Genomic DNA, 14,189 nt, shown 5'->3' with positions numbered 1-14,189 from the left:
GTGAAATTGCACTTCATTCTGACAGCGAGAACAGGGCATGGACATCCCAGCCACACTGCTGCTCCCGGCAGGCTGTAAATAGGATTGATCGTGGCCTATATTCAGTTCACACCCGGACACTACTACAGTGAGACACTACACAGTATTGTTGTGGAGCATTTACTACCTATCAGCTGCTTGATCCACTGCACCTAGTATTACTGTATTGAGACAGATCGATATCCCTTGGGAGTCTATGTAGTTATACACATATACATGGAATGTATCCAAACCGTTTGACTTTTACATCTGCTACTACTTTTGTGCTCATTTTAAAGGCCGCTCCACAAGAAGACTATTATAGGGAGCTTTAACAATTTTATTGATCGGAACTTGTATCACATGAGCGTGTGATACATTTATCCATATAAGAGGTGGACACTGTGTGATCTCTTTGAATACACATAAGCTCGATTAAGTCAAAAGCTACTCCATCTCCGTATTTTGCAATTAATTGCTATTTGTGCTATATTTTATATTTTGAGAAAAGCTACTTTATTGTAGCATTTTTATCAAGTGTCGATATCTGTGTTACATTTTATATATTTGTACCACTCCCGGGAGTCATTATTATACATCATTTTTTTGTAATAAATTGTGACTTTTTAATTTCTTTGTGTGTTGGTATGTAAATTGAGCCCCACCTGGTTATATATATTTTCTAATTGTTCTTTGCAAGAGGACTGGCATCCCTCTTTCCTGGTGAGCAGCTTTCTTTTTACAACCCAGATCTTGAGCAGCACCATGACTATTTTTTCTATCTCCAGCACAATAGTGTAACCTGATAACCTGGACAACCACATAGCCAGAATCAAGTACTTAATTTCCTCAGAAGATCTGCCTAAAGTCATACATGCATTTGTATCATCACGCTTAGACTACTGCAATGCCCTTGACCTGGGTCTCCCAGTAAAATAATTGCACTGCTTGTAGTTGATAAAAAAATGCAGCTGCCAGGCTATTAACCAACCAACCTTGTTCCAGCCACATAAAACCCATTCTCTACTCCCTTCAATGGGAGAATCTATTTCAAGTTTGGCTTACTGACTTTCAAAGCCCTATGTAACCAGGGCTCAAATTACCTAAAGCAGCTGCTGATTCCATATTGCCCCTTTCGATTATTGCAATCTGTAGATGAAGGACTATTAGCAGTACCTAAAATCTCCCTGAATTCATCTGGGGGTTGAGCTTTTAGCTTTTTGGCTCTGACTCTATGGAACTCGCTTCCCTGCACTGTTCGAGAAGCCTCCACTCACGTATCCTTCAAAAACAGACTCAAGACTCACCTGTTTATTCACGCATTTCACTAACATCCCTTCACTAATGTCTCACTTTGCTGTGAAGCTTAGTTTGTATTGTGTGTTTTAAATGCAAATGTAAAGCACTTTGAGTCCTATTAGAAGAAAAGTTCTACATAAAAAACATTATTATTACATTATTATTACAAAAATGGATTTTATGCCTCACTTTTTCTCATTGTAATCAAAACAGCAATTCATTGACATATTGTAAGGAACAATTGTATATTATAGGTCATTGCATATGCTGTCTCAATATGATTATAATCCATAATTTAAAAGAAAATACATATACTCTTGGAAAGCATAAGAAGAGTTGTATTAATCAACTAAACTTGTTGTAAACCTCTGGAAAAGGTAATAAACCTGTGCTCTACAGCAATTTAAGAGGTTCACAGGGCTAGATATTATCATTATAAGTTTTTTTAAGGAGCACAATAAAATATGTTAATGCTATATAAATGTTAATAAATAATAAGGAGCCACAAAACTCTGTATGGGAAATAAATCATACATGGAAACAAACCATACATAAAAACAGGAAAGAAGAAACAATGTTGATGAAGCTAATAAATCTTACTTAATAAATCTCTGTGCAACTACTGTAATACTCGATTAGATGATAACTGAACAACTGTTTCCAATTACAGAGATGATAGCACTGTACTTTCTTCCATTATTGACAGATGACCATTCTGATCTATATTTAAGTATTCGTAATTATGATTTTGTAACATAATCTTTACATTTTTTTCCTATATAACCCAAACAACGTATCCTACCAAACAGAGATTCCTATTCAGATATTATAGTCATCAAAATCTCTAAAAAGCAATGCTTATTTCTTTCTCTCACAAAATCATGGAAGACAGTAAAATTGCTTTAATAGTATGTATTGAAGACTTGAAGACTACACCATTAAATCATAGTGTATTTTGACAGATACTAAAATGAATGCTTTGTTAAATGATGGTCTCATTTCCCCCATGGGAGGGCAGGCAATGTTGGACTGGGAGCACTAATGGTTGCCCTAGGATACGGAATGCAAAGGTAGAAGTTAATGAGCTGATGATAGTGTTCACGTATAGGATAATAAGAGTTAAAAGAAAACAAATCTTCATCCTAACTTGAAATGAGGACACTATAGGCAATGTCCTCAACCCACTAGGTCATACTGTTTTTGCCACTATAAACTGGGATGACCTTTGATGTTTTCTTCAAAACCTGTGTTTAAACTGTGCACTAAAAGTTCTGACTAACAATCCACAGCTAAATGTAGCAAGGAAAACAACCATGGAAGTACATCCCCTGGGGACACCAGTGATGACCTCCAAGTGGTGTTTCTTTCCTTCCAGCTGTGCATCCTGATTCCATACCATGTTTGCAGGAGCTAATGGACTATTTAAAGGGTTGTTATACCTGGAGACTTTAAAAATAATTCCCAGTTAAGTGGTTAATTTATATATTTTAAGTACAGGTTGAGTCTCCCAAATCCAAAATGCTTGGGAGCAGAAGTATTTTGAATAACAGATTTTTCCATATTTTGGAATATACAGTATGCATAATGAGATAATGAGATGTCTAGGGGATGGGACCCAAGTCTAAACACAGAATGCATGTATGTTTATATACACCTTATACACACAGCTTGCAGGTAATTTTATACAATATTTTTCATAATTTTGTTCATCAAAGTGTGTATACATATACAGAATGCATTTATGTTTCATATACACCTTGTAAATGCAGCTGAAGGTAATTTTATACAATATTATTAATAATTGTGTGCCTTAAACAAAGTTTGTGTAGACTGATCCATCAGAAAGCAAAGGTGTCACTATCTCAGTTGTGCTAAAAAAAATTCTGTATTTCAGAATATTCTGTATGTCAGAATATTTGGATATGGGAGAATCAACCTGTATTTATATTACAGTATTCTACTGTGGTATTAAAGTTGTTTTCCATATACTGCACTATTTAGGGCCTGAGTCAGAGATGTACGCTATCGCGATGGTTATCGCACATCTCCAATGGTGGGAGGACTGCGCATGTGCAGCCCTCCGTCTGTGGGTCCGCTCGCAGAGCCTCACATTTAGGAGGCAGAGCGAGAGCGTTCCAGGGCAGCGTTCCAAGAACGGGGGTAAGATGCCCCTGTTTTCCGGGAGATTCAAGGCCAGGGTCTGCCTGGCCTTGCAAGCTGCCACAACCCGCTGCGGAAAGCTTCAGCTAACACAGCCTGGCTGAAGGGTCAACAATCGCAACCTCGGTGGCAGCGCTGCGATCACACAGATGCAGCAAAGAGGTGTCTGACAGCTCCTTCTGTATTTGCATTTTTAAATGGACGGAATTGCACAGCCGCTTGTGTGCGCCTGTGCAATTCCATCCATCTCTGAATCAGGCCCTTAGTTCCTTCTTATCTTGTTTTAGTTCTGAGATTCAAAGCAAAAGTAAGTGAACATATTGATTTTAAGCTATGTGTGTGTTTAACACTTTTAAAATGTGACCGTACACTCTTGCAGGGGAGATCAGTGAGTGAGCTGTGACCTGAAGTGGTTCAGGCAGGAGCTGTTCCCCGGTAAGCTGTTGCAGCAGATGGTGTCTTGCAGTGCAAATGGCAACTGGATACCTCGTGATGCCCGTGGTCCTTGCCTCACCTCTCTCTTTTCCCTCACCCCTCTGGCAACATTTCTTCCAATGATGGGGTCCTCAGCTCCACATCCAGGTACTCTATTAGCAGCCACAATTCTTCCTGCTGACCCCAATGCCGTGCTGCATTTGGGGATAATGCTGCAGGACGTACTGCAAAGAACAAGGTAGATCCTTTTGGGGAGATCTCTCAATGATTGCAGCAGGTAATTAATTTGTATTGCATTATTCTTAATCCATTTTCATTTAGAGCTGTTTTCTTTAATTAAATTAATAGCAAGGGGGATTACTGTACATATATAGATAACTCCCTATGCTAGAAACATTATTTAAAAATTCTGGTCCATGTTGACATGATACCATCGCACATTCATGCTGTAAATCTCAATTTGCACCACATGCAGTGGCGGAACTCCTGGAGACAATGGAGTCATTTGCCGCCGGGCACCAGCCCTGAAGGGGACACCTGGCTCCATTATCATCCGGTCACTGCTGAGGAGGAGCTGCATGGAGAAGGAGCACCGCTGATCGGCGCTCCACCTCCAGTGGCATAACTACGGAGGATGCAAGGGGTGCGGTACGGACGGCAGCAGCACTGCAGCGGGGTTGAAGGTAAGTTTTTTTTTTTTGTATATGTGTGTGCGTGCGTGCGCGGTAGGGGCTCAATACTGGGGGCACTACAGGGGGCTTAATCCTGGGGGCATTACAGGGGGCACAATACTGGGGGCATTACAGGGGGCACAATACTGGGGGCACTACAGGGCGCTTAATACTGGGGGCTAAATACTGGGGGAACTACAGGGGGCTTAACACTTGGGGCATTACTGGGGGCACTACAGGGGGCTTAATACTGGGGGCATTACAGGGGGCTTAATACTGGGGGTACTACAGGGGGCTTCCTACTGGGGGTACTACAGGGGGCTTCCTACTGGGGGCACTACAGGGGGCTTCCTACTGGGGGCTTACTACTGAGGGCACTACAGGGGGCTTAATACTGGGGGCACTACAGGGGCCTTACTATTGGGGGCACTAAAGGGGCCTTACTATTGGGAGCACTACACGTGCCTTACTACTGGGGGCACTGCATAGAGGGACCACTACTGGAGGTACTGCATAGGGGAAACACTACTGGAGGCACTGCATAGGGGGACCATTACCGGGGGGTACTACATAGGCGGGCACTGCATAGGGGGACCTCTACTGAGGGCACTGCATAGGGGGACCACTACTGGGGGCATTGTATAAAAGGGACTGCATAGGGGGGCGGCGAAAGCTGGGGGGGTGGTAAATTTTAATTTGGGGGGGCACCAAAATTTATCTTGCCTCCGGGCACCTGGGATTAAGTTATGCCACTGACCACATGCCAAAGTGCTGAATGATATTGAGAGCAAGTGACTGTAGAAACCATCGGAGTACCTTGAACTTATTGTCATGTTTGTGGAATCAGCTTGGGATCACGTGTGCTTTTGACATGGCGTATTATCCTGCTAGATGTAGCCATTAGAAGATGGGTAAACTGTGGTCATAAAAAGATGCACATGATGAGCATAAATACTCAAGTAGGCTGCGGCATGTAAATGATGCTTATTTGATATTAAGGTGCCTAATGGTTGCCAAGAAAACATTCCCCACCATACACCAACACCAGTCTGAACCATTGACGCAAGGCAGGATTACTCCAGGGATCCATGTTATTTATGCCAAATTCTGACCCTTCCATCTGCATGTCACAGCAGAAATGAAGATGCGCCAAACTAGGCAATCATTTTCCAAACTTCGAATGTCCAGTGTTGGTGAGCTTGTGCCCACTCTAGTCTCAGTTTAATGCTTATTGTTGACAGAAGTGGAACCCATTGTATTCTTCTGCAGTCCATCCACTTCAAGGTTCAATATGCTATACATTCAGAGATGCTCTTCTGTATACCACAGTTGCAATGTATGGTTATTTGAGTTACTGCCACCTTCCTGTTAGTTTAAACAGATCTGTTCTCCACTGACCTCCACCATTAACAAGACATTATTGGCTACAGAACTCCTGCTCATTGGATGGTATGGAAATTACTGTAAACCACTGTATATTTGGCCCCATACATACAGTATATCCAGGGTAGCCTATGTGATTCGATTATGGGTTAATGGCTAATAGAATCTATAATTATTAGGAATAGGAAAGCAGAAGTTGTATATAATTGCTGCAATATCCCATTAAGAGAACAATGAATTCCCTTGTGCTAAATATATGTATGCTGCGGTCCTTCCCTGGCAACTTCAGCATTGTGATTGCGGCTCCCCTAGGGCCGCGCGGCTGCTCAGTAAAGATTCTTAAAGGGCCAAACACGCCTCTTGGTGACGTCCAGGAGGCACCTAAATTCAAGCCCTGCTTATATAAGGGAGTCCCTGGGAGCACTCCAGTGCCAGAGTATAGGCTCCATTACCTTACTCCAGTGTTCCTGTGTATTCCTTGTTACTTGTTCCTGACCTTGGCTTTGTTCGTGACTCTGATTCTCATCTGACCCCTGGTACTGTGTTAGTAATCTGGTTCTGACTTTGGCTATCCTCCATGACCTGCATACGCCTGCTCCTTGATACCGTCCTGTCCGTTTGGTTCTGATCCGGCTTGTTGACTATGCTGAAAATCTTCTACGCTCCATCCAGAGTTCACCAGCACCTGTATAGGGGAACCTATTCTGAGAGCACGACCTGTGTGTTGGACGCAGCTAAATTCATACCTTCTTGCGAGGGTCCCTGGTGAACACCGCCGGCACGTTAGACTCTGCGCCTCAGAAATAGGTCACACCAATTCCCGAATATGGGTTGCATCCACTATATGCCCTAGAGTTGTGGCAGAATACTCTGGCCAAAAACATGGATGCGGCTGGTAATCTTTCACCATGTGACTAGCTTGAGAATCTCCTCGCCAGAGTCGAGAAACAAGAACAAGACCAGGCCCAGATTATGTAGTGTGTTTTCAAATGCTGATTCAACGAGTTGGTGTTACTCAGCCACCTCTGGTACAACCAGCTCCACCTCCTACGGTGACTGTTCAGACTGCAGGTGCTTCTACGTCATTATGGATTCCGAATCCATCAAAATATGATGGAGATCCTAAAGGCTGTCGAGGATTCCTGAGCCAATGCTCAATTCAGTTTGAGGTCCAGGCAGCAGATTTCCCTTCCGAAAGGACAAAAGTGGCCTTTGTGATCTCACTATTGTCCAGTCAGACTCTGGCTTGGGTTTCTCCATTATGGGAAAAGAATGATCCCCTGGTCAACAACAGCACTGAGTTCCTGACCATTTCCACAGGGTCTTCGATGAGCCTGGGCGAGTATCCTTCGCAGGGTCTGCTATCCTGCAGTTGAAACAAGACAGCCAATCAGCAGGACAGTATGTTGTGCAGTCTGAACCCTTGCTTCAGAGTTAGGGTGGAATAATGAAGCTTTGGTCGCCGCATTTATACAGGGGCTGTTGGATCAAATTAAAGACGTACTCGCATCCAGGGAATTGCCAAATTCCTTGGATGACTTGATCTCCTTGTGTATACAGGTAGATCTTTGCCACAGAGAGAGCACCAGAAAAGGAACAGTCTCATCGCTTCACCTTCAAGCTCGCTAGACGATTTACGGCACCAGTCGAGCTTTCAGAAGAGCCCATGCAGATTGGGAAGTCTCGCCTTCCTGCTGCAGAGAAGGAAAGGAGGTTCAAGAACAAACTCTGGGCCTGATTCAGACCCGTTTACTAGGTTGCGTTCACACGTAGCCTGTCGATGTTTGCAATGTGTGCATGCGTATAAGGCGCAGTATGCATGCGCGAACCAGTCCAATGCGATCGTGAAGCGATAACCCCTTGTATATAGACGCCTCGCTAGAATGAGTGACAGGATGTGGGTGGTGACAGGGGGTGGTTGATGGAAATGGGGGTGTGGTGGTGCGAACGCAGGCGTGTCTGTGCATCTGAACGCCGTTTCAGAGGCATGCATTCTGTAATTAAGACGCAGTGTCATAATACACATTACATGGCTGATTTACGCACTGAAGCACTCGCAGTGCTAGGGTATGGTCAGCCACAAGTGCTGCGTATGGGTCCGATGCTACTCGATGTTACCGATTGTTGAATACACTTCCTGGAGATTACGTATATTGCTAAGGGGAGGAGGGCATCTTAAGACAGGCAAGAGGGTGTCTAAATACACACCGCGATCGCACGCCAAGACATAGTGGGTGTGCTAATGCCTTGCCGTGCGATCCTGGGATTTGCATGCTTTGGCAGCTGACGGCTGCATGCGAACGCATCTAGCGAGCAGGTCTGAATCAAGCCCTCTGTCTGTACTGTGGTGAACCAGGTCATCTTATCTCTGGTTGCTCAAAACGTCCGGGAAATGAGAAGGTCTAACTGATTGAGGGGTGGTCAGATTAGGTGCATTTCAACACACCCCAAAAGACAATATTGCTTCTCAGTTTTCCATTGACGTAACTCTGGTCCTGAGAAATTCCTCTGAAGTTAAAGAATTAGGAATTTTGAGCCCTTTGTGTCATTGGCATAGATGGGAATAAACTTCCCACAGCTACCATCCACTCTCAGATAACAGAGATTACCATGCAAGTGGGCGCTCTCCATTGGGAATTGATAGCGTTTTATATACTCCCATCAGTCGATAGTCTGATCATCCTGGGTCTTACATGGCTCCGCAAGTATGCTCCCATTTTAGACTGGAAAGGACCTCAAATCCTGTCAGAAAGTTCTCAATGCAGTGGGGCATGTTTGTCGTCTGTCATTCCTCCACATTGTGTCATCCTGAGTTCAGTAATTTCTCCAGAAGATCTTCTTCCAGCTCCATACAGGTCCTTTAGAGATGTATTCAGTAAAAAGGCTGCTGAATGCTTCCCGCTCACAGGGAGTGGGACTGCCCCATAGACTTGTTACCCAGGAACATGCCTCCTCGTGGAAAAGTCTTCCCTCTTTCGCTTCCTGAGTCCCAAGCAGTGTCAGAATACATTAAAGAGAATTTGGAATGCGGGTTTATTGGGGAGTCCAAATCACCTGCTGGAGCTGGTCTGTTTTTCGTCAGAAAGAAGGATGGGGAGTCGAGACCATGCATTGATTAACGGGACCTAAATGCCATTACCATCAAGGACCGGTTTCCTCTACCCTTGATTTCTGAGCTCTTCGACTGGATAAAAGGGGCGAGGATTTTCACTAAACTAGATCTTCGTGGGGCCTACAATCTGATCAGAATCCGATCCAGGGATGAATGGAAGGGGGCCTTTAACACTCATGATGGCCACTACGAATACTTAGTCATCCCGTTTGAATTAAGCAATGCCCCAGCTGTTTTCCAAAAATACATGATTCATATCTTCCGGGACCTATTATACAAGTACATAGTGGTATACCTGGATGACATCCTAATAGTCTCTGAAGGGGTAACAAGTTATTACCAACATGTATGTGAAGTACATGACTCCAGGCCAACCAGCTTTTCTGCAAGCTTGAGAAATGCTCCTTTGAGCAAAAAGAACTAACATTTCTAGGGAACATCATTTTGGGCTCTTGCCTTTGGATGGACCCAGAAAAGCTTACGGCAATTGTCAACTGGCCTTGTCCAGTCGGATTGAAAGCAATACAATGCTTTCTGGGTGTTTGCAATTTTTACCAACAATTCAACAGGAACTACTCGTCCATCGTAGCTCCCATCACTGCTCTTACCAGAAAGAGTCAAGACACTTGTGTGTGGCCTCCTGAGGCAGAAGAAGCTTTCCTCCATTTAAAGCATTGTTTCCTTTCAGCACCCATTCTGAGGCAACCAGATTGTGATCAACCTTTTTTCCTTAGGGTGGATACCTCCATGGTTGGTGTTGGGGCAGTACTGGCACAGAAGGATAAAGTATGCAAGTGGTATTACTGTGGGTTCTTCTCCCGAAAGTTCTCTGTGCCAGTGAAGAATTATGCTGTCAGGGATAAAGAACTTCTAGACATTAAGTTGGCTCTTCAGGAATGGTGCTACTTGTTAGAGGGAGCTAAATTTCCGGTGACAGTCTATACCGACCATAAGAATCTGATGTATATTAAAACAGCCCATTGCTTAAATTACCGTCAATCCAAGTGGTTATTATTTTTTGATTGGTTCAATTTGGTGATTATCTACTGGGCGGTTATTAAGAACATCAAGGCCGATGCTCTCTCCCGAGCATTCAGTTAATTAGAGGAAATAAGGGAAGATAAGCTAATTCTGAACCCTGCTTGCTTTGTGGCTGTTACCAACAGAAATTACATTTATAGCACCTGGGTTCTGTTCTAAGTTACTTCAGTAGGCCCATTCATCACGCTTCACTGGTCATACAGGCATAAGGAAAACTTTGGAGCTAATCCTCAGGAATTATTGGTGGCTGACAGTTCATCAGGATGTTAAGGACTTTGTGGCAGCTTGTCACACATGTGCTCAACATTAGGTTTTGCTGTATTCTCCCTCAGGGCCCCTGCTTCCACTACCAGTGCATGATTGTCCTTGGACCCACATTTCTATGGACTTTGTGACCAGAGCCGTAACTAGACTTTTTGGTGCCCTGTGCCAGAAAGAGCATTGGTGCCCCCCTAATTTTTCAAAGGGACATAATGCACCCAAGAAAGGGCCATGACTTCATGGGGAAGGGCCAGGGAAGAGATGGTAAAGGCCAGGAGATGCTGGGGATGAAATAAGAGGAACTACAAGCAAGAATAATAATAAACAGAAATTTGACAGGCCCAAACAGCGCCCCCTGACCTGTGGTGCCCTGTGCGATGGCACCGGCCACACTACCCTAGCTACGGCCCTGTTTGTGACAGATCTACCTCCTTATCAAGGGTTTAATACCATCTGGGTAGTTGTGGACAGGTTCTCCAAAGCTGCAAACTTTGTTCCATTTATAGGAGTACCTTCGGCTCCAAAGTTAGCAGAGGCTTTTATAAGGGAGATTTTCTGGTTGCATGGGTTTCTCAAGGACATTGTGTAGGATCGTGTAGGATCGTGGGGTGCAATTTACTTCCAAATTTTGGAGTGCACTATGTAAATGTTTTGGGGTCAAACTAAGAGGGTCATACAGACCCACTCACAAGCGGCAGTACGCTCGCAAGTGGGTCGATGTTCCCCACTGCGCATGCGCACGATGGAGGGAGCTCCGTCGTGCGCATGCGCGAGACCCGGACTGCGACAGCCGTGCTGTCGATGTTGATTGACAGCATGCCCCCTTTGGTGGGCGTGCCTGGGGCATGCCTGCCAGATGGAGGCGTTCCCATGGGAACGCCTACCATCTGAAGCCGGCCCCACTGACATCACTAGTGATGTCAGTGGGAGTGATTTTGGCTCTGATAGAGCCAAAATCACTCCAGGGCTTGTGGCAGGGAGACCCTACTGCAGGGTCTCCATCGCAAGTCCGATGGTCGCGATGGTCAAGACCATCGCGACCATCTTTTTGGACGCTCGTATATGCTGTGGGTGGTGACCCACAGCTATACGAGCGTTCAGGAGGACGCTCCATTTTAATGGAGTAGGGCCCTGATTCAGAGCGAGTGCTCTGGTCAGAGCGTCTGGCTCTGAATCAGGCCCTAAGTTCTTCATTGGCTTATCATCCTCAGGGTAATGGTTAGACCGAACGGCTGAATCAAGATTTGCAAAACTTAATTTGAATGTATGTGTCAGCCAATCAGAATGATTGTGTTTCTTTACTGTCTTGGGCTGAATTCACTCACAACAATTTCTTTCATGAGACAGCGAGCCAATCTCCATTTTTGATACAGTATGGGTTATACCCTGTGTTACAGGAATTGCCAGTCTTTGGGTCGATATCACTTCCAATCGTCCATGATACAGTTAAGCGGTTCATCCATGTCTGGAGAGAGGTAAAGAAGTGCAGAGCATCTTCACATTATAAGATGGTTGCGGACGGAAGGAGAAAGGTTCCTTTACTATGTGCTGGTGACAGAGTTTGGCTGTCAACCAAAAATCTACGTCTGAGGCTGCCTACAATGAAGTTTGCCCCTAGATTCTTTGGGCCATTCCAGATTCTCCAAGTGATAAACCCAGAGACATTTTGTCTAAAGCTTCCTGGCACACTTAAGGTTCCGAATGTCTTTCACATCTCCCTTTTGAAACCGCTGGTCCTGAATAGGTTTTCAAAGTCCTGTGACCCTCCTTCAGCTATTCCGGTAGATCATCAGGAAGAGTATGAGGTAAAGCAGATTTTGGACTCCAGAATATCTGGAGGCACAGTCCAATTCTTGGTAGACTGGAAGGGGTATGGTCCTGAGGAATGTTGTTTGGTCAAGGCTTCAGACATTCACGCACCTCAACTTCTTTGGAAATTCCATCAGAAGTTCCCTGGCAAACCATTTGTGGGGTGTTCGGTGTCCACCCCTAGAGGAGGGGGTAATGTCACAATGCGCTGGTCCCGGTGTCCATGTACCGGGTCCGGCAGCACTGGTGTTGGGCTGTGTCTGTGAGGCAACGGGCAGGAGATTCTCTGTGCCCGCTGTCCTAAGTACTTACCCGGTATTGCCGTTATCACAGCCGTCATAGGCATGCTGCGGTCCTTCCCCGGCAGTTTTAGGATTGTGACTGCGGCTCCCATAGGGCCCTGCGGCCATTCCAGAAAGGTTCTTAAAGGGCCATACATGCCTCTTGGTGGTCACAGGAGGTGCCTAAATTAAAGTCCTGCTTATATAAGGGAGTCCCTGGGAGCACTCCAGTGCCAGAGTATAGGTTCCATTTCCTTACTCCAACATTCCTGTGTATACATTGTTACTTGTTCCTGACCTTGGCTTTGTTCGTGACTTTGATTCTCATCTGACCCCTGGCACTGTGTTAGTAATCTGGTTCTGAACTTTGCTATCCTTGACCTGCATACGTCTGCCCCCTAGTACCATCCTGTCCGTTTGGTTCTGATCTGGCTTGTTGACTACGCCAATAAATCTTCTACGCTCTATCCAGAGTTCACCAGCACCTGTATAGGGAACCTATTCTGGGGCCACGAGCTGTGTGACGGGCGCGTTCAAGTCCATACCTTCTTGCAAGGGTCCCTGGTGAACACCCCCGGCACATTAGACTCCATGCATCAGAAATAGGTCACGTTAATTCCAGAATACAGGTTGCATCCATTATCTACCCGAGAGTTGTGACAACTGTGACAGCGGGTAGCTGGACAAAAACTAGAGCCCCCGATGTCCGGTCTGGAGAGCAGCAATTGTTTCTGCTATGCATTTGCAGCTTGAAATAGGCTACGCCGGTAGCCGAAACGCGTTGCTGCTTTCCAGACCGGACATCGGGGACTCTCGTTTTTGTCCAGCTACCCACTGCAAACTATACATCACCATTCACTACTACCCGGTATCTGCTAGAAGCCCCATGCGGTAAATCAGCCGCAGCTATAGAGATTGGGGACGACCACCACACCACACTGAGATAAGCAGCAGCTTTACGTTGTGCCAGAGCTGCCGGCTGTTATTAACAATTAGCACTGACTATCAGTGGCAGACACCACTGGGACTCCAGCTAGTGGTGCAGGATTACGGGACTACCAGAGTGATTAAGTTAAGGTGTCGTACCCGCTGTCCCATGTCAAGAATTAAGTCTGCTACATATTACACTACATTTGACTTAACAGCGACTTTAAAGGCTTATTAAAGTAGGTCTATTCCTACACAGCACTAAATTGAGAGCTGACTTATTGCTACCTAATATCTTTTGCACAAGTTAAAGAGAATCCCCCAAGACTGTCCTTTTGCTACAATTTGGAACATTGCTAGTTATCTTGTATACATTGCAACTACTGTCTGGAATAAGACTTTGGCCACAGTTACATATGCCTTTGGATTACTGAAGGAAATTCTGATAAAATCCTGGTTTCATCGAAACCATTATTCTTGTTTTAATATTTTATGAAAGGAGTCTGAGCAGCTCTATTTTTTATTATATTTAACCTGTAATTGGGAGTATAATATATGTTTAGATTTTATTGGTGTATCTGAGTATAAGAAAACCGTATAACATAATTGCTGAACCATGAGATAAGTGGTCGATTATTGTAGTAATTGATTTTTTTCAGATTTTTGTATATCTGTTTATTTATTGTCTATTTTTGAATAATTATAATTTTAAATTCTGATATAAGGTTGATTTAATGTCCCAACAAAGGTATAGTAGCGCAGTATAACTTTTTTGGTTCTTTGTGAGTGAGG

This window comes from Taudactylus pleione, unplaced genomic scaffold (genome assembly GCF_031769625.1).
Source record: "Taudactylus pleione unplaced genomic scaffold, aTauple2 ptg000758l, whole genome shotgun sequence".
NCBI classification, from domain to species: domain Eukaryota; kingdom Metazoa; phylum Chordata; class Amphibia; order Anura; family Myobatrachidae; genus Taudactylus; species Taudactylus pleione.
The sequence above is the reverse complement of the archived record's forward strand: the minus strand, read 5'-3'. Positions refer to the sequence as shown.